At 49.9% G+C, this 27,978-nt stretch overlaps 1 long non-coding RNA gene across 2 annotated transcripts; it reads right to left on the bottom strand.

Moving 5' to 3' along the window:
* Positions 1–272: 272 nt before the first annotated feature.
* On the bottom strand, positions 273–18,902 carry LOC125805057 (uncharacterized). 2 transcript variants are annotated; one of them, XR_007441339.1, is made up of 3 exons: positions 17,893–18,902; positions 13,419–13,474; positions 273–521 (listed from the first exon to the last, which is right to left on the bottom strand). It is a non-coding gene; the product is annotated as an uncharacterized LOC125805057 (long non-coding RNA). The 2 variants fall into 2 exon arrangements; XR_007441338.1 differs by lacking the exon at positions 273–521 and adding an exon at positions 2,353–2,570.
* Between the last annotated feature and the right edge of the window lie 9,076 nt (positions 18,903–27,978).

Raw genomic sequence — 27,978 nt, 5'->3', positions numbered from 1 at the left:
ACGTGCGTCCATATCGGGAATGGTGGGCTTGTATACAGCTTTCCGATCGGACTTACGTTTTTCGTAAAAACTTCGTAAGTACGCGTTTTTTTGACCATTGAAAATGAATGGGCAGAACTTTGCACGCCCGTGGACGTCGCAATTTTTGAAATACGAAGATGAAACCAATTGAGGACCTGTAGAACTTATTGAGCTCTTTCCGAAAATATGCGTTACGAAAAGTTACGACGTACGGATTTCGTACGAATGTCGTACGAAGTGGCCCCATTGGAATGAATGGGGCCAATCGGAGGACGGCAGCTAGATCGAAGGACAGGTAGCTAGAACTCCAGTACTGTGAGTGTATGGAGCAGCTATGGGATAAATCAGCGTTAGGTCAAAAGTTTGGACACCCCGGCCCCCCCCCAGTACTGTGTGTAATGGAGCCATGGGTCAAAAGTTTGGACACCCCGGCCCCCCAGTACTGTGTGTAATGGAGCCACGGGTCAAAAGTTTGGACACCCCCGAACGGCCAGAGCAACCTAGCGTGCATAGCTGATTGATGTATTTGCACGTTGCGTAGCAACGTGCAAACACCATTTAATCTAATTGATGCATATACATCACCTAGCAACCACCTAGAAACACCATAGCAACCACCCCGGATACCATAGCAACACCTTAGCAACCGCCTAGCAACACCCTAGCAACCACCTAGCAACCACCTAGCAACACCTTGGCAACCATCCCGGATACCATAGCAACACCTTAGCAACCGCCTAGCAACACCCTAGCAACCACCTAGCAACCACCTAGCAACACCTTAGCAACCACCCCAGATACCATAGCAACACCTTAGCAACCGCCTGGCAACACCTTAGCAACCACCTAGCAACCACCTAGCAACACCTTAGTAACCACCCCAGATACCATAGCAACACCTTAGCAACCGCCTAGCAACACCCTAGCAACCACCTAGCAACCACCTAGCAACACCTTAGCAACCACCCCGGATACCATAGCAACACCTTAGCAACCGCCTAGCAACACCCTAGCAACCACCTAGCAACCACCTAGCAACACCTTAGCAACCACCCCGGATACCATAGCAACACCTTAGCAACCGCCTAGCAACACCCTAGCAACCACCTAGCAACACCTTAGCAACCACCCCGGATACCATAGCAACACCTTAGCAACCGCCTAGCAACACCCTAGCAACCACCTAGCAACACCTTAGCAACCACCCCGGATACCATAGCAACACCTTAGCAACCGCCTAGCAACACCTTAGCAACCACCTAGCAACACCTTAGCAACCACCCCGGATACCATAGCAACACCTTAGCAACCGCCTAGCAACACCTTAGCAACCACCTAGCAACACCTTAGCAACCACCCCGGATACCATAGCAACACCTTAGCAACCGCCTAGCAACACCCTAGCAACCACCTAGCAACCACCTAGCAACACCTTAGCAACCACTCCGGATACCATAGCAACACCCTAGCAACCACCTAGCAACACCTTAGCAACCACCCCGGATACCATAGCAACACCTTAGCAACCGCCTAGCAACACCTTAGCAACCACCTAGCAACCACCTAGCAACACCTTAGCAACCACCCCGGATACCATAGCAACACCTTAGCAACCGCCTAGCAACACCTTAGCAACCACCTAGCAACCACCTAGCAACACCTTAGCAACCACCCTGGATACCATAGCAACACCTTAGCAACCGCCTAGCAACACCTTAGCAACCACCTAGCAACACCTTAGCAACCACCCCAGATACCATAGCAACACCTTAGCAACTGCCTAGCAACACCTTAGCAACCACCTAGCAACCACTTAGCAACACCTTAGCAACCACCCCGGATACCATAGCCACACCTTAGCAACCACTTAGCAACACCTTAGCAACACCATAGCAGATACCAGCCAGCACTGCAATCACACTCGCAGTTTCTGTAGGAACTGCAATCTAGTTATTATTATTATTCCACCTGTTTTTTGTCCGGTTAACTAGTGCCGCAGTTTTCGAAATATCGACTTCGTTCAAAAGAGAAAACGTGCGTCCATATCGGGAATGGTGGGCTTGTATACAGCTTTCCGATCGGACTTACGTTTTTCGTAAAAACTTCGTAAGTACGCGTTTTTTTGCCCATTGAAAATGAATGGGCAGAACTTTGCACGCCCGTGGACGTCGCAATTTTTGAAATACTAAGATGAAACCAATTGAGGACCTGTAGAACTTATTGAGCTCTTTCCGAAAATATGCGTTACGAAAAGTTACGACGTACGGATTTCGTACGAATGTCGTACGAAGTGGCCCCATTGGAATGAATGGGGCCAATCGGAGGACGGCAGCTAGATCGAAGGACAGGTAGCTAGAACTCCAGTACTGTGTGTAATGGAGCAGCTATGGGATAAATCAGCGTTAGGTCAAAAGTTTGGACACCCCGGCCCCCCAGTACTGTGTGTAATGGAGCCACGGGTCAAAAGTTTGGACACCCCGGCCCCCCAGTACTGTGTGTAATGGAGCCACGGGTCAAAAGTTTGGACACCCCCGAACGGCCAGAGCAACCTAGCGTGCATAGCTGATTGATGTATTTGCACGTTGCGTAGCAACGTGCAAACACCATTTAATCAAATTTATGCATATACATCACCTAGCAACCACCTAGAAACACCATAGCAACCACCCCGGATACCATAGCAACACCTTAGCAACCGCCTAGCAACACCATAGCAACCACCTAGCAACCATCTAGCAACACCTTAGCAACCACCCCAGATACCATAGCAACACCTTAGCAACCACCTAGCAACCACCTAGCAACACCTTAGCAACCACCCCGGATACCATAGCAACACCTTAGCAACCGCCTAGCAACACCCTAGCAACCACCTAGCAACCACCTAGCAACACCTTAGCAACCACCCCGGATACCATAGCAACACCTTAGCAACCGCCTAGCAACACCCTAGCAACCACCTAGCAACCACCTAGCAACACCTTAGCAACCACCCCGGATACCATAGCAACACCTTAGCAACCGCCTAGCAACACCCTAGCAACCACCTAGCAACACCTTAGCAACCACCCCGGATACCATAGCAACACCTTAGCAACCGCCTAGCAACACCCTAGGAACCACCTAGCAACCACCTAGCAACACCTTAGCAACCACCCCGGATACCATAGCAACACCTTAGCAACCGCCTAGCAACACCCTAGCAACCACCTAGCAACACCTTAGCAACCACCCCGGATACCATAGCAACACCTTAGCAACCGCCTAGCAACACCTTAGCAACCACCTAGCAACCACCTAGCAACACCTTAGCAACCACCCCGGATACCATAGCAACACCTTAGCAACCGCCTAGCAACACCTTAGCAACCACCTAGCAACCACCTAGCAACACCTTAGCAACCACCCCGGATACCATAGCAACACCTTAGCAACCGCCTAGCAACACCCTAGCAACCACCTAGCAACCACCTAGCAACACCTTAGCAACCACCCCAGATACCATAGCAACACCTTAGCAACCACCTAGCAACCACCTAGCAACACCTTAGCAACCACCCCGGATACCATAGCAACACCTTAGCAACCGCCTAGCAACACCCTAGCAACCACCTAGCAACCACCTAGCAACACCTTAGCAACCACCCCGGATACCATAGCAACACCTTAGCAACCACCTAGCAACACCCTAGCAACCACCTAGCAACCACCTAGCAACACCTTAGCAACCACCCCGGATACCATAGCAACACCTTAGCAACCGCCTAGCAACACCCTAGCAACCACCTAGCAACCACCTAGCAACACCTTAGCAACCACCCCGGATACCATAGCAACACCTTAGCAACCGCCTAGCAACACCCTAGCAACCACCTAGCAACCACCTAGCAACACCTTAGCAACCACCCCGGATACCATAGCAACACCTTAGCAACCGCCTAGCAACACCCTAGCAACCACCTAGCAACACCTTAGCAACCACCCCGGATACCATAGCAACACCTTAGCAACCGCCTAGCAACACCTTAGCAACCACCTAGCAACCACCTAGCAACACCTTAGCAACCACCCCGGATACCATAGCAACACCTTAGCAACCGCCTAGCAACACCTTAGCAACCACCTAGCAACACCTTAGCAACCACCCCGGATACCATAGCAACACCTTAGCAACCGCCTAGCAACACCTTAGCAACAACCTAGCAGCACCTTAGCAACCACCCCAGATACCATAGCAACACCTTAGCAACCGCCTAGCAACACCTTAGCAACCACCTATCAACCACTTAGCAACACCTTAGCAACCACCCCGGATACCATAGCCACACCTTAGCAACCACTTAGCAACACCTTAGCAACACCACAGCAGATACCAGCCAGCACTGCAATCACACTCGCAGTTTCTGCAGGAACTGCAATCTAGTTATTATTATTATTCCACCTGTTTTTTGTCCGGTTAACTAGTGCCGCAGTTTTCGAAATATCGACTTCGTTCAAAAGAGAAAACGTGCGTCCATATCGGGAATGGTGGGCTTGTATACAGCTTTCCGATCGGACTTACGTTTTTCGTAAAAACTTCGTAAGTACGCGTTTTTTTGCCCATTGAAAATGAATGGGCAGAACTTTGCACGCCCGTGGACGTCGCAATTTTTGAAATACGAAGATGAAACCAATTGAGGACCTGTAGAACTTATTGAGCTCTTTCCGAAAATATGCGTTACGAAAAGTTACGACGTACGGATTTCGTACGAATGTCGTACGAAGTGGCCCCATTGGAATGAATGGGGCCAATCGGAGGACGGCAGCTAGATCGAAGGACAGGTAGCTAGAACTCCAGTACTGTGTGTAATGGAGCAGCTATGGGATTAATCAGCGTTAGGTCAAAAGTTTGGACACCCTGGCCCCCCCCAGTACTGTGTGTAATGGAGCCATGGGTCAAAAGTTTGGACACCCCGGCCCCCTAGTACTGTGTGTAATGGAGCCACGGGTCAAAAGTTTGGACACCCCCGAACGGCCAGAGCAACCTAGCGTGCATAGCTGATTGATGTATTTGCACGTTGCGTAGCAACGTGCAAACACCATTTAATCTAATTTATGCATATAAATCACCTAGCAACCACCTAGAAACACCATAGCAACCACCACAGATACCATAGCAACACCTTAGCAACCGCCTAGCAACACCTTAGCAACCACCTAGCAACCACCTAGCAACACCTTAGCAACCTCCCCGGATACCATAGCAACACCTTAGCAACCGCCTAGCAACACCTTAGCAACCGCATAGCAACCACTTAGCAACACCTTAGCAACCACCCCGGATACCATAGCAACACCTTAGCAACCGCCTAGCAACCACCTAGCAACACCTTAGCAACCACCCCGGATACCATAGCAACACCTTAGCAACCGCCTAGCAACACCCTAGCAACACCCTAGCAACACCTTAGCAACCACCCCGGATACCATAGCAACACCTTAGCAACCGCCTAGCAACACCCTAGCAACCACCTAGCAACCACCTAGCAACACCTTAGCAACCACCCCGGATACCATAGCAACACCTTAGCAACCGCCTAGCAACACCTTAGCAACCACCTAGCAACCACCTAGCAACACCTTAGCAACCACCCCGGATACCATAGCAACACCTTAGCAACCGCCTAGCAACACCCTAGCAACAACCTAGCAACCACCTAGCAACACCTTAGCAACCACCCTGGATACCATAGCAACACCTTAGCAACCGCCTAGCAACACCCTAGCAACCACCTAGCAACCACCTAGCAACACCTTAGCAACCACCCCGGATACCATAGCAACACCTTAGCAACTGCCTAGCAACACCCTAGCAACCACCTAGCAACACCTTAGCAACCACCCTGGATACCATAGCAACACCTTAGCAACCGCCTAGCAACACCTTAGCAACCACCTAGCAACCACTTAGCAACACCTTAGCAACCACCCCGGACACCATAGCAACACCTTAGCAACCGCTTAGCAACCACCTAGCAACCACCTAGCAACACCTTAGCAACCACCCCGGATACCATAGCAACACCTTAGCAACCACCTAGCAACACCCTAGCAACCACCTAGCAACCACCTAGCAACACCTTAGCAACCACCCCGGATACCATAGCAACACCTTAGCAACCACCTAGCAACAACTTAGCAACCACCCCGGATACCATAGCAACACCTTAGCAACCGCCTAGCAACACCTTATCAACCACCTAGCAACACCTTAGCAACCACCTAGCAACCACCTAGCAACACCTTAGCAACCACCCCGGATACCATAGCAACACCTTAGCAACCGCCTAGCAACACCCTAGCAACCACCTAGCAACCACCTAGCAACACCTTAGAAACCACCCCGGATACCATAGCAACACCTTAGCAACCGCCTAGCAACAACTTAGCAACCACCTAGCAACCACCTAGCAACACCTTAGCAACCACCCCGGATACCATTGCAACAGCTTAGCAACCACCTAGCAACACCTCAGCAACCACCTAGCAACCACTTAGCAACACCTTAGCAACACCATAGCAGATACCAGCCAGCACTGCAATCACACTCGCAGTTTCTGTAGGAACTGCAATCTAGTTATTATTATTATTCCACCTGTTTTTTGTCCGGTTAACTAGTGCCGCAGTTTTCGAAATAACGACTTCGTTCAAAAGAGAAAACGTGCGTCCATATCGGGAATGGTGGGCTTGTATACAGCTTTCCGATCGGACTTACGTTTTTCGTAAAAACTTCGTAAGTACGCGTTTTTTTGCCCATTGAAAATGAATGGGCAGAACTTTGCACGCCCATGGACGTCGCAATTTTTGAAATACGAAGATGAAACCAATTGAGGACCTGTAGAACTTATTGAGCTCTTTCCGAAAATATGCGTTACGAAAAGTTACGACGTACGGATTTCGTACGAATGTCGTACGAAGTGGCCCCATTGGAATGAATGGGGCCAATCGGAGGACGGCAGCTAGATCGAAGGACAGGTAGCTAGAACTCCAGTACTGTGTGTAATGGAGCAGCTATGGGATAAAACAGCATTAGGTCAAAAGTTTGGACACCCTGGCCCCCCAGTACTGTGTGTAATGGAGCCATGGGTCAAAAGTTTGGACACCCCGGCCCCCCAGTACTGTGTGTTATGGAGCCACGGGTCAAAAGTTTGGACACCCCCGAACGGCCAGAGCAACCTAGCGTACATAGCTGATTGATGTATTTGCACGTTGCGTAGCAACGTGCAAACACCATTTAATCTAATTTATGCATATAAATCTCCTAGCAACCACCTAGAATCACCATAGCAACCACCACAGATACCATAGCAACACCTTAGCAACCGCCTAGCAACACCTTAGCAACCACCTAGCAACCACCTAGCAACACCTTAGCAACCTCCCCGGATACCATAGCAACACCTTAGCAACCGTCTAGCAACACCTTAGCAACCGCATAGCAACCACTTAGCAACACCTTAGCAACCACCCCGGATACCATAGCAACACCTTAGCAACCGCCTAGCAACCACCTAGCAACACCTTAGCAACCACCCCGGATACCATAGCAACACCTTAGCAACCGCCTAGCAACACCCTAGCAACCACCTAGCAACCACCTAGCAACCACCTAGCAACACCTTAGCAACCACCCCGGATACCATAGCAACACCTTAGCAACCGCCTAGCAACACCCTAGCAACCACCTAGCAACCACCTAGCAACACCTTAGCAACCACCCCGGATACCATAGCAACACCTTAGCAACCGCCTAGCAACACCCTAGCAACCACCTAGCAACCACCTAGCAACACCTTAGCAACCACCCCGGATACCATAGCAACACCTTAGCAACCGCCTAGCAACACTCTAGCAACCACCTAGCAACCACCTAGCAACACCTTAGCAACCACCCCAGATACCATAGCAACACCTTAGCAACCGCCTAGCAACACCCTAGCAACCACCTAGCAACACCTTAGCAACCACCCCGGATACCATAGCAACACCTTAGCAACCACCTAGCAACCACCTAGCAACACCTTAGCAACCACCCCGGATACCATAGCAACACCTTAGCAACCGCCTAGCAACACCCTAGCAACCACCTAGCAACCACCTAGCAACACCTTAGCAACCACCCCGGATACCATAGCAACACCTTAGCAACCGCCTAGCAACACCCTAGCAACCACCTAGCAACCACCTAGCAACACCTTAGCAACCACCCCGGATACCATAGCAACACCTTAGCAACCGCCTAGCAACACCCTAGCAACCACCTAGCAACACCTTAGCAACCACCCCGGATACCATAGCAACACCTTAGCAACCGCCTAGCAACCACCTAGCAACACCTTAGCAACCACCCTGGATACCATAGCAACACCTTAGCAACCGCCTAGCAACACCCTAGCAACCACCTAGCAACCACCTAGCAACACCTTAGCAACCACCCCGGATACCATAGCAACACCTTAGCAACCGCCTAGCAACACCTTAGCAACCACCTAGCAACCACCTAGCAACACCTTAGCAACCACCCCGGATACCATAGCAACACCTTAGCAACCGCCTAGCAACACCTTAGCAACCACCTAGCAACGCCTTAGCAACCACCCCGGATACCATAGCAACACCTTAGCAACTCCCTAGCAACACCCTAGCAACCACCTAGCAACCACCTAGCAACACCTTAGCAACCACCCCGGATACCATAGCAACACCTTAGCAACCGCCTAGCAACACCCTAGCAACCACCTAGCAACCACCTAGCAACACCTTAGCAAACACCCCGGATACCATAGCAACACCTTAGCAACCGCCTAGCAACACCCTAGCAACCACCTAGCAACCACCTAGCAACACCTTAGCAACCACCCCGGATACCATAGCAACACCTTAGCAACCGCCTAGCAACACCCTAGCAACCACCTAGCAACCACCTAGCAACACCTTAGCAACCACCCCGGATACCATAGCAACACCTTAGCAACCGCCTAGCAACACCCTAGCAACCACCTAGCAACCACCTAGCAACACCTTAGCAACCACCCCGGATACCATAGCAACACCTTAGCAACCGCCTAGCAACACCCTAGCAACCACCTAGCAACCACCTAGCAACACCTTAGCAACCACCCCGGATACCATAGCAACACCTTAGCAACCGCCTAGCAACACCCTAGCAACCACCTAGCAACACCTTAGCAACCACCCCGGATACCATAGCAACACCTTAGCAACCGCCTAGCAACACCCTAGCAACCACCTAGCAACACCTTAGCAACCACCCCGGATACCATAGCAACACCTTAGCAACCGCCTAGCAACACCTTAGCAACCACCTAGCAACACCTTAGCAACCACCCTGGATACCAAAGCAACACCTTAGCAACCGCCTAGCAACACCTTAGCAACCACCTAGCAACACCTTAGCAACCACCCCGGATACCATAGCAACACCTTAGCAACCGCCTAGCAACACCCTAGCAACCACCTAGCAACCACCTAGCAACACCTTAGCAACCACCCCGGATACCATAGCAACACCCTAGCAACCACCTAGCAACACCTTAGCAACCACCCCGGATACCATAGCAACACCTTAGCAACCGCCTAGCAACACCTTAGCAACCACCTAGCAACCACCTAGCAACACCTTAGCAACCACCCCGGATACCATAGCAACACCTTAGCAACCGCCTAGCAACACCTTAGCAACCACCTAGCAACCACCTAGCAACACCTTAGCAACCACCCTGGATACCATAGCAACACCTTAGCAACCGCCTAGCAACACCTTAGCAACCACCTAGCAACACCTTAGCAACCACCCCAGATACCATAGCAACACCTTAGCAACCGCCTAGCAACACCTTAGCAACCACCTAGCAACCACTTAGCAACACCTTAGCAACCACCCCGGATACCATAGCCACACCTTAGCAACCACTTAGCAACACCTTAGCAACACCATAGCAGATACCAGCCAGCACTGCAATCACACTCGCAGTTTCTGTAGGAACTGCAATCTAGTTCCACCTGTTTTTTGTCCGGTTAACTAGTGCCGCAGTTTTCGAAATATCGACTTCGTTCAAAAGAGAAAACGTGCGTCCATATCGGGAATGGTGGGCTTGTATACAGCTTTCCGATCGGACTTACGTTTTTCGTAAAAACTTCGTAAGTACGCGTTTTTTTGCCCATTGAAAATGAATGGGCAGAACTTTGCACGCCCGTGGACGTCGCAATTTTTGAAATACGAAGATGAAACCAATTGAGGACCTGTAGAACTTATTGAGCTCTTTCCGAAAATATGCGTTACGAAAAGTTACGACGTACGGATTTCGTACGAATGTCGTACGAAGTGGCCCCATTGGAATGAATGGGGCCAATCGGAGGACGGCAGCTAGATCGAAGGACAGGTAGCTAGAACTCCAGTACTGTGTGTAATGGAGCAGCTATGGGATAAATCAGCGTTAGGTCAAAAGTTTGGACACCCCGGCCCCCCCCCAGTACTGTGTGTAATGGAGCCATGGGTCAAAAGTTTGGACACCCCGGCCCCCCAGTACTGTGTGTAATGGAGCCATGGGTCAAAAGTTTGGACACCCCCGAACGGCCAGAGCAACCTAGCGTGCATAGCTGATTGATGTATTTGCACGTTGCATAGCAACGTGCAAACACCATTTAATCTAATTTATGCATATAAATCACCTAGAAACACCATAGCAACCACCACAGATACCATAGCAACACCTTAGCAACCACCTAGCAACACCTTAGCAACCACCTAGCAACCACCTAGCAACACCTTAGCAACCTCCCCGGATACCATAGCAACACCTTAGCAACCGCCTAGCAACACCTTAGCAACCGCATAGCAACCACTTAGCAACACCTTAGCAACCACTCCGGATACCATAGCAACACCTTAGCAACCGCCTAGCAACCACCTAGCAACACCTTAGCAACCACCCCGGATACCATAGCAACACCTTAGCAACCGCCTAGCAACAACTTAGCAACCACCTAGCAACCACCAAGCAACACCTTAGCAACCACCCCGGATACCATAGCAACACCTTAGCAACCGCCTAGCAACACCCTAGCAACCACCTAGCAACCACCTAGCAACACCTTAGCAACCACCCCGGATACCATAGCAACACCTTAGCAACCGCCTAGCAACACCCTAGCAACCACCTAGCAACACCTAAGCAACCACCCCGGATACCATAGCAACACCTTAGCAACCGGATAGCAACACCTTACCAACCACCTAGCAACCACCTAGCAACACCTTAGCAACCACCCCGGATACCATAGCAACACCTTAGCAACCGCCTAGCAACACCCTAGCAACCACCTAGCAACCACCTAGCAACACCTTAGCAACCACCCCGGATACCATAGCAACACCTAAGCAACCGCCTAGCAACACCCTAGCAACCACCTAGCAACACCTTAGCAACCACCCCGGATACCATAGCAACACCTTAGCAACCGCCTAGCAACAACCTAGCAACCACCTAGCAACCACCTAGCAACACCTTAGCAACCACCCCGGATACCATAGCAACACCTTAGCAACCGCCTAGCAACACCCTAGCAACCACCTAGCAACCACCTAGCAACACCTTAGCAACCACCCAGGATACCATAGCAACACCTTAGCAACCGCCTAGCAACACCCTAGCAACCACCTAGCAACACCTTAGCAACCACCCCGGATACCATAGCAACACCTTAGCAACCGCCTAGCAACACCCTAGCAACCACCTAGCAACCACCTAGCAACACCTTAGCAACCACCCCGGATACCATAGCAACACCTTAGCAACCGCCTAGCAACACCCTAGCAACCACCTAGCAACCACCTAGCAACACCTTAGCAACCACCCCGGATACCATAGCAACACCTTAGCAACCGCCTAGCAACACCCTAGCAACCACCTAGCAACACCTTAGCAACCACCCCGGATACCATAGCAACACCTTAGCAACCGCCTAGCAACACCCTAGCAACCACCTAGCAACACCTTAGCAACCACCCCGGATACCATAGCAACACCTTAGCAACCGCCTAGCAACACCTTAGCAACCACCTAGCAACACCTTAGCAACCACCCTGGATACCATAGCAACACCTTAGCAACCGCCTAGCAACACCTTAGCAACCACCTAGCAACACCTTAGCAACCACCCCAGATACCATAGCAACACCTTAGCAACCGCCTAGCAACACCTTAGCAACCACCTAGCAACCACTTAGCAACACCTTAGCAACCACCCCGGATACCATAGCCACACCTTAGCAACCACTTAGCAACACCTTAGCAACACCATAGCAGATACCAGCCAGCACTGCAATCACACTCGCAGTTTCTGTAGGAACTGCAATCTAGTTATTATTATTATTATTATTAGTGTGATTGCAGTAATGCAATCACAGTATTGATCTTCTTAAGTCTTATTCTTCTTCTTCTTCTTCTTCTTCTTCTTATTATTATTATTATTAGTGTGATTGCAGTAATGCAATCACAGTATTGTTCTTCTTAAGTCTTATTCTTCTTCTTCTTCTTCTTATTATTAGTGTGATTGCAGTAATGCAATCACAGTACTGATCTTCTTAAGTCTTATTCTTCTTCTTCTTATTATTATTATTAGTGTGATTGCAGTAATGCAATCACAGTATTGTTCTTCTTAAGTCTTATTCTTCTTCTTCTTCTTATTATTATTATTATTATTATTATTCCACCTGTTTTTTGTCCGGTTAACTAGTGCCGCAGTTTTCGAAATATCGACTTCGTCCAAAAGAGAAAACGTGCGTCCTTATCGGGAATGGTGGGCTTGTATACAGCTTTCCGATCGGATTTACGTTTTTCGTAAAAACTTCGTAAGTACGCGTTTTTTTGCCCATTGAAAATGAATGGCCAGAACTTAGCACGCCCGTGGACGTCGCAACTTTTGAAATACGAAGATGAAACCAATTGAGGACCTGTAGAACTTATTGAGCTCTTTCCGAAAATATGCGTTACGAAAAGTTACGTCGTACGGATTTCGTACAATTGTCGTACGAAGTGGCCCTATTGGAATGAATGGGGCCAATCGGAGGACGGCAGCTAGATCGAAGGACAGGTAGCTAGAACTCCAGTACTGTGTGTAATGGAGCAGCTATGGGATAAAACAGCATTAGGTCAAAAGTTTGGACACCCCGGCCCCCCAGTACTGTGTGTAATGGAGCCACGGGTCAAAAGTTTGGACACCCCGGCCCCCCCAGTACTGTGTGTAATGGAGCCACGGGTCAAAAGTTTGGACACCCCCGAACGGCCAAAGCAACCTAGCGTGCATAGCTGATTGATGTATTTGCACGTTGCTACGCAACGTGCAAACACCATTTAATCTAATTTATGCATATACATCACCTAGCAACCACCTAGCAACACCTTAGCAACCACCCTGGATACCATAGCAACACCTTAGCAACCGCCTAGCAACACCTTAGCAACCACCTAGCAACCACCTAGCAACACCTTAGCAACCACCCCGGATACCATAGCAACACCTTAGCAACCGCCTAGCAACACCTTAGCAACCACCTAGCAACCACCTAGCAACACCTTAGCAACCACCCCGGATACCATAGCAACACCTTAGCAACCGCCTAGCAACACCCTAGCAACCACCTAGCAACCACCTAGCAACACCTTAGCAACCACCCCGGATACCATAGCAACACCTTAGCAACCGCCTAGCAACACCCTAGCAACCACCTAGCAACCACCTAGCAACACCTTAGCAACCACCCCGGATACCATAGCAACACCTTAGCAACCGCCTAGCAACACCTTAGCAACCACCTAGCAACCACCTAGCAACACCCTAGCAACCACCCCGGATACCATAGCAACACCTTAGCAACCGCCTAGCAACACCTTAGCAACCACCTAGCAACCACCTAGCAACACCTTAGCAACCACCCCGGATACCATAGCAACACCTTAGCAACCGCCTAGCAACACCTTAGCAACCACCTAGCAACCAACTAGCAACACCTTAGCAACCACCCCGGATACCATAGCAACACCTTAGCAACCGCCTAGCAACACCCTAGCAACCACCTAGCAACCACCTAGCAACACCTTAGCAACCACCCCGGATACCATAGCAACACCTTAGCAACCGCCTAGCAACACCCTAGCAACCACCTAGCAACCACCTAGCAACACCTTAGCAACCACCCCGGATACCATAGCAACACCTTAGCAACCGCCTAGCAACACCCTAGCAACCACCTAGCAACCACCTAGCAACACCTTAGCAACCACCCCGGATACCATAGCAACACCTTAGCAACCGCCTAGCAACACCTTAGCAACCACCTAGCAACCACCTAGCAACCACCTAGCAACACCTTAGCAACCACCCCAAATACCATAGCAACACCTTAGCAACCGCCTAGCAACACCTTAGCAACCACCTAGCAACACCTTCGCAACAACCTAGTAACCACCTAGCAACACCTTAGCAACCACCCCAGATACCATAGCAACACCTTAGCAACCGCCTAGCAACAGCTTAGCAACCACCTAGCAACATCTTAGCAACCACCCCGGATACCATAGCAACACCTTAGCAACACCTTAGCAGATACCAGCCAGCACTGCAATCACACTCGCAGTTTCTGCAGGAACTGCAATCTAGTTCCACCTGTTTTTTGTCCGGTTAACTAGTGCCGCAGTTTTCGAAATATCGACTTCGTTCAAAAGAGAAAACGTGCGTCCATATCGGGAATGGTGGGCTTGTATACAGCTTTCCGATCGGACTTACGTTTTTCGTAAAAACTTCGTAAGTACGCGTTTTTTTGCCCATTGAAAATGAATGGGCAGAACTTTGCACGCCCATGGACGTCGCAATTTTTGAAATACTAAGATGAAACCAATTGAGGACCTGTAGAACTTATTGAGCTCTTTCCGAAAATATGCGTTACGAAAAGTTACGACGTACGGATTTCGTACGAATGTCGTACGAAGTGGCCCCATTGGAATGAATGGGGCCAATCGGAGGACGGCAGCTAGATCGAAGGACAGGTAGCTAGAACTCCAGTACTGTGTGTAATGGAGCAGCTATGGGATAAATCAGCGTTAGGTCAAAAGTTTGGACACCCCGGCCCCCCAGTACTGTGTGTAATGGAGCCACGGGTCAAAAGTTTGGACACCCCGGCCCCCCAGTACTGTGTGTAATGGAGCCACGGGTCAAAAGTTTGGACACCCCCGAACGGCCAGAGCAACCTAGCGTGCATAGCTGATTGATGTATTTGCACGTTGCGTAGCAACGTGCAAACACCATTTAATCAAATTTATGCATATACATCACCTAGCAACCACCTAGAAACACCATAGCAACCACCCCGGATACCATAGCAACACCTTAGCAACCGCCTAGCAACACCATAGCAACCACCTAGCAACCATCTAGCAACACCTTAGCAACCACCCCAGATACCATAGCAACACCTTAGCAACCCCCTAGCAACACCCTAGCAACCACCTAGCAACCACCTAGCAACACCTTAGCAACCACCCCGGATACCATAGCAACACCTTAGCAACCGCCTAGCAACACCCTAGCAACCACCTAGCAACCACCTAGCAACACCTTAGCAAACACCCCGGATACCATAGCAACACCTTAGCAACCGCCTAGCAACACCCTAGCAACCACCTAGCAACCACCTAGCAACACCTTAGCAACCACCCCGGATACCATAGCAACACCTTAGCAACCGCCTAGCAACACCCTAGCAACCACCTAGCAACCACCTAGCAACACCTTAGCAACCACCCCGGATACCATAGCAACACCTTAGCAACCGCCTAGCAACACCCTAGCAACCACCTAGCAACCACCTAGCAACACCTTAGCAACCACCCCGGATACCATAGCAACACCTTAGCAACCGCCTAGCAACACCCTAGCAACCACCTAGCAACCACCTAGCAACACCTTAGCAACCACCCCGGATACCATAGCAACACCTTAGCAACCGCCTAGCAACACCCTAGCAACCACCTAGCAACACCTTAGCAACCACCCCGGATACCATAGCAACACCTTAGCAACCGCCTAGCAACACCCTAGCAACCACCTAGCAACACCTTAGCAACCACCCCGGATACCATAGCAACACCTTAGCAACCGCCTAGCAACACCTTAGCAACCACCTAGCAACACCTTAGCAACCACCCCGGATACCATAGCAACACCTTAGCAACCGCCTAGCAACACCTTAGCAACCACCTAGCAACACCTTAGCAACCACCCCGGATACCATAGCAACACCTTAGCAACCGCCTAGCAACACCCTAGCAACCACCTAGCAACCACCTAGCAACACCTTAGCAACCACCCCGGATACCATAGCAACACCCTAGCAACCACCTAGCAACACCTTAGCAACCACCCCGGATACCATAGCAACACCTTAGCAACCGCCTAGCAACACCTTAGCAACCACCTAGCAACCACCTAGCAACACCTTAGCAACCACCCCGGATACCATAGCAACACCTTAGCAACCGCCTAGCAACACCTTAGCAACCACCTAGCAACCACCTAGCAACACCTTAGCAACCACCCTGGATACCATAGCAACACCTTAGCAACCGCCTAGCAACACCTTAGCAACCACCTAGCAACACCTTAGCAACCACCCCAGATACCATAGCAACACCTTAGCAACCGCCTAGCAACACCTTAGCAACCACCTAGCAACCACTTAGCAACACCTTAGCAACCACCCCGGATACCATAGCCACACCTTAGCAACCACTTAGCAACACCTTAGCAACACCATAGCAGATACCAGCCAGCACTGCAATCACACTCGCAGTTTCTGTAGGAACTGCAATCTAGTTATTATTATTAGTGTGATTGCAGTAATGCAATCACAGTATTGTTCTTCTTAAGTCTTATTCTTCTTATTATTATTATTAGTGTGATTGCAGTAATGCAATCACAGTATTGATCTTCTTAAGTCTTATTCTTCTTCTTCTTCTTCTTATTATTATTAGTGTGATTGCAGTAATGCAATCACAGTATTGATCTTCTTAAGTCTTATTCTTCTTCTTCTTCTTCTTCTTATTATTATTATTATTATTATTATTATTATTCCACCTGTTTTTTGTCCGGTTAACTAGTGCCGCAGTTTTCGAAATATCGACTTCGTTCAAAAGAGAAAACGTGTGTCTATATCGGGAATGGTGGGCTTGTATACAGCTTTCCGATCGGACTTACGTTTTTCGTAAAAACTTCGTAAGTACGCGTTTTTTTGCCCATTGACAATGAATGGGCAGAACTTTGCACGCCCGTGGACGTCGCAATTTTTGAAATACGAAGATGAAACCAATTGAGGACCTGTAGAACTTATTGAGCTCTTTCCGAAAATATGCGTTACGAAATGTTACGACGTACGGATTTCGTACGAATGTCGTACGAAGTGGCCCCATTGGAATGAATGGGGCCAATCGGAGGACGGCAGCTAGATCGAAGGACAGGTAGCTAGAACTCCAGTACTGTGTGTAATGGAGCAGCTATGGGATAAATCAGCGTTAGGTCAAAAGTTTGGACACCCCGGCCCCCCAGTACTGTGTGTAATGGAGCCAAGGGTCAAAAGTTTGGACACCCCGGCCCCCCCAGTACTGTGTGTAATGGAGCCACGGGTCAAAAGTTTGGACACCCCCGAACGGCCAGAGCAACCTAGCGTGCATAGCTGATTGATGTATTTGCACGTTGCGTAGCAACGTGCAAACACCATTTAATCAAATTTATGCATATACATCACCTAGCAACCACCTAGAAACACCATAGCAACCACCCCGGATACCATAGCAACACCTTAGCAACCGCCTAGCAACACCCTAGCAACCACCTAGCAACTACCTAGCAACACCTTAGCAACCACCCTGGATACCATAGCAACACCTTAGCAACCGCCTAGCAACACCATAGCAAGCACCTAGCAACCATCTAGCAACACCTTAGCAACCACCCCAGATACCATAGCAACACCTTAGCAACCGGCTAGCAACACCTTAGCAACCACCTAGCAACCACCTAGCAACACCTTAGCAACCACCCCGGGTACCATAGCAACACCTTAGCAACCGCCTAGCAACACCCTAGCAACCACCTAGCAACACCTTGGCAACCACCCCGGATACCATAGCAACACCTTAGCAACCGCCTAGCAACACCCTAGCAACCACCTAGCAACCACCTAGCAACACCTTAGCAACCACCCCGGATACCATAGCAACACCTTAGCAACCGCCTAGCAACACCCTAGCAACCACCTAGCAACACCTTAGCAACCACCCCGGATACCATAGCAACACCTTAGCAACCGCCTAGCAACACCCTAGCAACCACCTAGCAACCACCTAGCAACACCTTAGCAACCACCCCGGATACCATAGCAACACCTTAGCAACCGGCTAGCAACACCTTAGCAACCACCTAGCAACCACCTAGCAACACCTTAGCAACCACCCCGGGTACCATAGCAACACCTTAGCAACCGCCTAGCAACACCCTAGCAACCACCTAGCAACACTTTAGCAACCACCCCGGATACCATAGCAACACCTTAGCAACCGGCTAGCAACACCTTAGCAACCACCTAGCAACACCTTAGCAACCACCCCGGATACCATAGCAACACCTTAGCAACACCATAGCAGATACCAGCCAGCACTGCAATCACACTCGCAGTTTCTGTAGGAACTGCAATCTAGTTATTATTATTATTCCACCTGTTTTTTGTCCGGTTAACTAGTGCCGCAGTTTTCGAAATATCGACTTCGTTCAAAAGAGAAAACGTGCGTCTATATCGGGAATGGTGGGCTTGTATACAGCTTTCCGATCGGACTTACGTTTTTCGTAAAAACTTCGTAAGTACGCGTTTTTTTGCCCATTGACAATGAATGGGCAGAACTTTGCACGCCCGTGGACGTCGCAATTTTTGAAATACGAAGATGAAACCAATTGAGGACCTGTAGAACTTATTGAGCTCTTTCCGAAAATATGCGTTACGAAAAGTTACGACGTACGGATTTCGTACGAATGTCGTACGAAGTGGCCCCATTGGAATGAATGGGGCCAATCGGAGGACGGCAGCTAGATCGAAGGACAGGTAGCTAGAACTCCAGTACTGTGTGTAATGGAGCAGCTATGGGATAAAACAGCATTAGGTCAAAAGTTTGGACACCCCGGCCCCCCAGTACTGTGTGTAATGGAGCCACGGGTCAAAAGTTTGGACACCCCGGCCCCCCAGTACTGTGTGTAATGGAGCCACGGGTCAAAAGTTTGGACACCCCGGCCCCCCAGTACTGTGTGTAATGGAGCCACGGGTCAAAAGTTTGGACACCCCCGAACGGCCAGAGCAACCTACCGTGCATAGCTGATTGATGTATTTGCACGTTGCGTAGCAACGTGCAAACACCATTTAATCTAATTTATGCATATAAATCACCTAGCAACCACCTAGAAACACCATAGCAACCACCACAGATACCATAGCAACACCTTAGCAACCACCTAGCAACTGCTAAGGAGTTACCTACCAACCACTTAGCAACACCATAGCAACTACCCCGGATACCATAGCAACACCTTAGCAACCGCCTAGCAACACCTTAGCAACCACACCGGATACCATAGCAACACCTTAGCAACCGCCTAGCAACACCCTAGCAACCACCTAGCAACCACCTAGCAACACCTTAGCAACCATCCCGGATACCATAGCAACACCTTAGCAACCACCTAGCAACCACCTAGCAACACCTTAGCAACCACCCAAGATACCATAGCAACACCTTAGCAACCACCTAGCAACACCTTAGCAACCACCTAGCAACCACCTAGCAACACCTTAGCAACCACCCCGGATACCATAGCAACACCTTAGCAACCGCCTAGCAACACCTTAGCAACCACCTAGCAACCACCTAGCAACACCTTAGCAACCATCCAGGATACCATAGCAACACCTTAGCAACCACCTAGCAACCACCTAGCAACACCTTAGCAACCACCCAAGATACCATAGCAACACCTTAGCAACCACCTAGCAACACCTTAGCAACCACCTAGCAACCACCTAGCAACACCTTAGCAACCACCCCGGATACCATAGCAACACCTTAGCAACGGCCTAGCAACACCTTAGCAACCACCTAGCAACCACCTAGCAACACCTTAGCAACCACCCGGATACCATAGCAACACCTTAGCAACCGCCTAGCAACACCCTAGCAACCACCTAGCAACACCTTAGCAACCACCCCGGATACCATAGCAACACCTTAGCAACCGCCTAGCAACACCTTAGCAACCACCTAGCAACCACCTAGCAACACCTTAGCAACCACCCCGGATACCATAGCAACACCTTAGCAACCGCCTAGCAACACCTTAGCAACCACCTAGCAACCACCTAGCAACACCTTAGCAACCACCCCAGATACCATAGCAACACCTTAGCAACCGCCTAGCAACACCTTAGCAACCACCTAGCAACCACCTAGCAACACCTTAGCAACCACCCCGCATACCATAGCAACACCTTAGCAACCGCCTAGCAACACCTTAGCAACCACCTAGCAACCACCTAGCAACACCTTAGCAACCACCCCGGATACCATAGCAACACCTTAGCAACCGCCTAGCAACACCCTAGCAACCACCTAGCAACCACCTAGCAACACCTTAGCAACCACCCCGGATACCATAGCAACACCTTAGCAACCGCCTAGCAACCACCTAGCAACCACTTAGCAACACCTTAGCAACCACCCCGGATACCATAGCAACACCTTAGCAACCGCCTAGCAACACCCTAGCAACCACCTAGCAACCACCTAGCAACACCTTAGCAACCACCCCGGATACCATAGCAACACCTTAGCAACACCATAGCAGATACCAGCCAGCACTGCAATCACACTCGCAGTTTCTGTAGGAACTGCAATCTAGTTATTATTATTATTCCACCTGTTTTTTGTCCGGTTAACTAGTGCCGCAGTTTTCGAAATAACGACTTCGTTCAAAAGAGAAAACGTGCGTCCATATCGGGAATGGTGGGCTTGTATACAGCTTTCCGATCGGACTTACGTTTTTCGTAAAAACTTCGTAAGTACGCGTTTTTTTGCCCATTGAAAATGAATGGGCAGAACTTTGCACGCCCATGGACGTCGCAATTTTTGAAATACGAAGATGAAACCAATTGAGGACCTGTAGAACTTATTGAGCTCTTTCCGAAAATATGCGTTACGAAAAGTTACGACGTACGGATTTCGTACGAATGTCGTACGAAGTGGCCCCATTGGAATGAATGGGGCCAATCGGAGGACGGCAGCTAGATCGAAGGACAGGTAGCTAGAACTCCAGTACTGTGTGTAATGGAGCAGCTATGGGATAAAACAGCATTAGGTCAAAAGTTTGGACACCCTGGCCCCCCAGTACTGTGTGTAATGGAGCCATGGGTCAAAAGTTTGGACACCCCGGCCCCCCAGTACTGTGTGTTATGGAGCCACGGGTCAAAAGTTTGGACACCCCCGAACGGCCAGAGCAACCTAGCGTACATAGCTGATTGATGTATTTGCACGTTGCGTAGCAACGTGCAAACACCATTTAATCTAATTTATGCATATAAATCTCCTAGCAACCACCTAGAATCACCATAGCAACCACCACAGATACCATAGCAACACCTTAGCAACCGCCTAGCAACACCTTAGCAACCACCTAGCAACCACCTAGCAACACCTTAGCAACCTCCCCGGATACCATAGCAACACCTTAGCAACCGTCTAGCAACACCTTAGCAACCGCATAGCAACCACTTAGCAACACCTTAGCAACCACCCCGGATACCATAGCAACACCTTAGCAACCGCCTAGCAACCACCTAGCAACACCTTAGCAACCACCCCGGATACCATAGCAACACCTTAGCAACCGCCTAGCAACACCCTAGCAACCACCTAGCAACCACCTAGCAACCACCTAGCAACACCTTAGCAACCACCCCGGATACCATAGCAACACCTTAGCAACCGCCTAGCAACACCCTAGCAACCACCTAGCAACCACCTAGCAACACCTTAGCAACCACCCCGGATACCATAGCAACACCTTAGCAACCGCCTAGCAACACCCTAGCAACCACCTAGCAACCACCTAGCAACACCTTAGCAACCACCCCGGATACCATAGCAACACCTTAGCAACCGCCTAGCAACACTCTAGCAACCACCTAGCAACCACCTAGCAACACCTTAGCAACCACCCCAGATACCATAGCAACACCTTAGCAACCGCCTAGCAACACCCTAGCAACCACCTAGCAACACCTTAGCAACCACCCCGGATACCATAGCAACACCTTAGCAACCACCTAGCAACCACCTAGCAACACCTTAGCAACCACCCCGGATACCATAGCAACACCTTAGCAACCGCCTAGCAACACCCTAGCAACCACCTAGCAACCACCTAGCAACACCTTAGCAACCACCCCGGATACCATAGCAACACCTTAGCAACCGCCTAGCAACACCCTAGCAACCACCTAGCAACCACCTAGCAACACCTTAGCAACCACCCCGGATACCATAGCAACACCTTAGCAACCGCCTAGCAACACCCTAGCAACCACCTAGCAACACCTTAGCAACCACCCCGGATACCATAGCAACACCTTAGCAACCGCCTAGCAACCACCTAGCAACACCTTAGCAACCACCCTGGATACCATAGCAACACCTTAGCAACCGCCTAGCAACACCCTAGCAACCACCTAGCAACCACCTAGCAACACCTTAGCAACCACCCCGTATACCATAGCAACACCTTAGCAACCGCCTAGCAACACCTTAGCAACCACCTAGCAACCACCTAGCAACACCTTAGCAACCACCCCGGATACCATAGCAACACCTTAGCAACCGCCTAGCAACACCTTAGCAACCACCTAGCAACGCCTTAGCAACCACCCCGGATACCATAGCAACACCTTAGCAACTCCCTAGCAACACCCTAGCAACCACCTAGCAACCACCTAGCAACACCTTAGCAACCACCCCGGATACCATAGCAACACCTTAGCAACCGCCTAGCAACACCCTAGCAACCACCTAGCAACCACCTAGCAACACCTTAGCAAACACCCCGGATACCATAGCAACACCTTAGCAACCGCCTAGCAACACCCTAGCAACCACCTAGCAACCACCTAGCAACACCTTAGCAACCACCCCGGATACCATAGCAACACCTTAGCAACCGCCTAGCAACACCCTAGCAACCACCTAGCAACCACCTAGCAACACCTTAGCAACCACCCCGGATACCATAGCAACACCTTAGCAACCGCCTAGCAACACCCTAGCAACCACCTAGCAACCACCTAGCAACACCTTAGCAACCACCCCGGATACCATAGCAACACCTTAGCAACCGCCTAGCAACACCCTAGCAACCACCTAGCAACCACCTAGCAACACCTTAGCAACCACCCCGGATACCATAGCAACACCTTAGCAACCGCCTAGCAACACCCTAGCAACCACCTAGCAACACCTTAGCAACCACCCCGGATACCATAGCAACACCTTAGCAACCGCCTAGCAACACCCTAGCAACCACCTAGCAACACCTTAGCAACCACCCCGGATACCATAGCAACACCTTAGCAACCGCCTAGCAACACCTTAGCAACCACCTAGCAACACCTTAGCAACCACCCTGGATACCATAGCAACACCTTAGCAACCGCCTAGCAACACCTTAGCAACCACCTAGCAACACCTTAGCAACCACCCCGGATACCATAGCAACACCTTAGCAACCGCCTAGCAACACCCTAGCAACCACCTAGCAACCACCTAGCAACACCTTAGCAACCACCCCGGATACCATAGCAACACCCTAGCAACCACCTAGCAACACCTTAGCAACCACCCCGGATACCATAGCAACACCTTAGCAACCGCCTAGCAACACCTTAGCAACCACCTAGCAACCACCTAGCAACACCTTAGCAACCACCCCAGATACCATAGCAACACCTTAGCAACCGCCTAGCAACACCTTAGCAACCACCTAGCAACCACCTAGCAACACCTTAGCAACCACCCTGGATACCATAGCAACACCTTAGCAACCGCCTAGCAACACCTTAGCAACCACCTAGCAACACCTTAGCAACCACCCCAGATACCATAGCAACACCTTAGCAACCGCCTAGCAACACCTTAGCAACCACCTAGCAACCACTTAGCAACACCTTAGCAACCACCCCGGATACCATAGCCACACCTTAGCAACCACTTAGCAACACCTTAGCAACACCATAGCAGATACCAGCCAGCACTGCAATCACACTCGCAGTTTCTGTAGGAACTGCAATCTAGTTCCACCTGTTTTTTGTCCGGTTAACTAGTGCCGCAGTTTTCGAAATATCGACTTCGTTCAAAAGAGAAAACGTGCGTCCATATCGGGAATGGTGGGCTTGTATACAGCTTTCCGATCGGACTTACGTTTTTCGTAAAAACTTCGTAAGTACGCGTTTTTTTGCCCATTGAAAATGAATGGGCAGAACTTTGCACGCCCGTGGACGTCGCAATTTTTGAAATACGAAGATGAAACCAATTGAGGACCTGTAGAACTTATTGAGCTCTTTCCGAAAATATGCGTTACGAAAAGTTACGACGTACGGATTTCGTACGAATGTCGTACGAAGTGGCCCCATTGGAATGAATGGGGCCAATCGGAGGACGGCAGCTAGATCGAAGGACAGGTAGCTAGAACTCCAGTACTGTGTGTAATGGAGCAGCTATGGGATAAATCAGCGTTAGGTCAAAAGTTTGGACACCCCGGCCCCCCCCCAGTACTGTGTGTAATGGAGCCATGGGTCAAAAGTTTGGACACCCCGGCCCCCCAGTACTGTGTGTAATGGAGCCATGGGTCAAAAGTTTGGACACCCCCGAACGGCCAGAGCAACCTAGCGTGCATAGCTGATTGATGTATTTGCACGTTGCATAGCAACGTGCAAACACCATTTAATCTAATTTATGCATATAAATCACCTAGAAACACCATAGCAACCACCACAGATACCATAGCAACACCTTAGCAACCACCTAGCAACACCTTAGCAACCACCTAGCAACCACCTAGCAACACCTTAGCAACCTCCCCGGATACCATAGCAACACCTTAGCAACCGCCTAGCAACACCTTAGCAACCGCATAGCAACCACTTAGCAACACCTTAGCAACCACTCCGGATACCATAGCAACACCTTAGCAACCGCCTAGCAACCACCTAGCAACACCTTAGCAACCACCCCGGATACCATAGCAACACCTTAGCAACCGCCTAGCAACAACTTAGCAACCACCTAGCAACCACCTAGCAACACCTTAGCAACCACCCCGGATACCATAGCAACACCTTAGCAACCGCCTAGCAACACCCTAGCAACCACCTAGCAACCACCTAGCAACACCTTAGCAACCACCCCGGATACCATAGCAACACCTTAGCAACCGCCTAGCAACACCCTAGCAACCACCTAGCAACACCTAAGCAACCACCCCGGATACCATAGCAACACCTTAGCAACCGGATAGCAACACCTTACCAACCACCTAGCAACCACCTAGCAACACCTTAGCAACCACCCCGGATACCATAGCAACACCTTAGCAACCGCCTAGCAACACCCTAGCAACCACCTAGCAACCACCTAGCAACACCTTAGCAACCACCCCGGATACCATAGCAACACCTTAGCAACCGCCTAGCAACACCCTAGCAACCACCTAGCAACACCTTAGCAACCACCCCGGATACCATAGCAACACCTTAGCAACCGCCTAGCAACAACCTAGCAACCACCTAGCAACCACCTAGCAACACCTTAGCAACCACCCCGGATACCATAGCAACACCTTAGCAACCGCCTAGCAACACCCTAGCAACCACCTAGCAACCACCTAGCAACACCTTAGCAACCACCCAGGATACCATAGCAACACCTTAGCAACCGCCTAGCAACACCCTAGCAACCACCTAGCAACACCTTAGCAACCACCCCGGATACCATAGCAACACCTTAGCAACCGCCTAGCAACACCCTAGCAACCACCTAGCAACCACCTAGCAACACCTTAGCAACCACCCCGGATACCATAGCAACACCTTAGCAACCGCCTAGCAACACCCTAGCAACCACCTAGCAACCACCTAGCAACACCTTAGCAACCACCCCGGATACCATAGCAACACCCTAGCAACCACCTAGCAACACCTTAGCAACCACCCCGGATACATAGCAACACCTTAGCAACCGCCTAGCAACACCTTAGCAACCACCTAGCAACCACCTAGCAACACCTTAGCAACCACCCCGGATACCATAGCAACACCTTAGCAACCGCCTAGCAACACCTTAGCAACCACCTAGCAACACCTTAGCAACCACCCTGGATACCATAGCAACACCTTAGCAACCGCCTAGCAACACCTTAGCAACCACCTAGCAACACCTTAGCAACCACCCCAGATACCATAGCAACACCTTAGCAACCGCCTAGCAACACCTTAGCAACCACCTAGCAACCACTTAGCAACACCTTAGCAACCACCCCGGATACCATAGCCACACCTTAGCAACCACTTAGCAACACCTTAGCAACACCATAGCAGATACCAGCCAGCACTGCAATCACACTCGCAGTTTCTGTAGGAACTGCAATCTAGTTATTATTATTATTATTATTAGTGTGATTGCAGTAATGCAATCACAGTATTGATCTTCTTAAGTCTTATTCTTCTTCTTCTTCTTCTTCTTATTATTATTATTATTATTAGTGTGATTGCAGTAATGCAATCACAGTATTGTTCTTCTTAAGTCTTATTCTTCTTCTTCTTCTTCTTCTTATTAGTGTGATTGCAGTAATGCAATCACAGTACTGATCTTCTTAAGTCTTATTCTTCTTCTTCTTATTATTATTATTCCACCTGTTTTTTGTCCGGTTAACTAGTGCCGCAGTTTTCGAAATATCGACTTCGTTCAAAAGAGAAAACGTGCGTCCATATCGGGAATGGTGGGCTTGTATACAGCTTTCCGATCGGACTTACGTTTTTCGTAAAAACTTCGTAAGTATGCGTTTTTTTGCCCATTGAAAATGAATGGGCAGAACTTTGCACGCCCGTGGACGTCGCAATTTTTGAAATACTAAGATGAAACCAATTGAGGACCTGTAGAACTTATTGAGCTCTTTCCGAAAATATGCGTTACGAAAAGTTACGACGTACGGATTTCGTACGAATGTCGTACGAAGTGGCCCCATTGGAATGAATGGGGCCAATCGGAGGACGGCAGCTAGATCGAAGGACAGGTAGCTAGAACTCCAGTACTGTGTGTAATGGAGCAGCTATGGGATAAATCAGCGTTAGGTCAAAAGTTTGGACACCCCGGCCCCCCAGTACTGTGTGTAATGGAGCCACGGGTCAAAAGTTTGGACACCCCGGCCCCCCAGTACTGTGTGTAATGGAGCCACGGGTCAAAAGTTTGGACACCCCCGAACGGCCAGAGCAACCTAGCGTGCATAGCTGATTGATGTATTTGCACGTTGCGTAGCAACGTGCAAACACCATTTAATCAAATTTATGCATATACATCACCTAGCAACCACCTAGAAACACCATAGCAACCACCCCGGATACCATAGCAACACCTTAGCAACCGCCTAGCAACACCATAGCAACCACCTAGCAACCATCTAGCAACACCTTAGCAACCACCCCAGATACCATAGCAACACCTTAGCAACCCCCTAGCAACACCCTAGCAACCACCTAGCAAC

The sequence above is a fragment of the Astyanax mexicanus genome, chromosome 11, assembly GCF_023375975.1.
Source record: "Astyanax mexicanus isolate ESR-SI-001 chromosome 11, AstMex3_surface, whole genome shotgun sequence".
NCBI lineage: Eukaryota > Metazoa > Chordata > Actinopteri > Characiformes > Acestrorhamphidae > Astyanax > Astyanax mexicanus.
The sequence above is the reverse complement of the archived record's forward strand: the minus strand, read 5'-3'. Positions and strand labels throughout refer to the sequence as shown.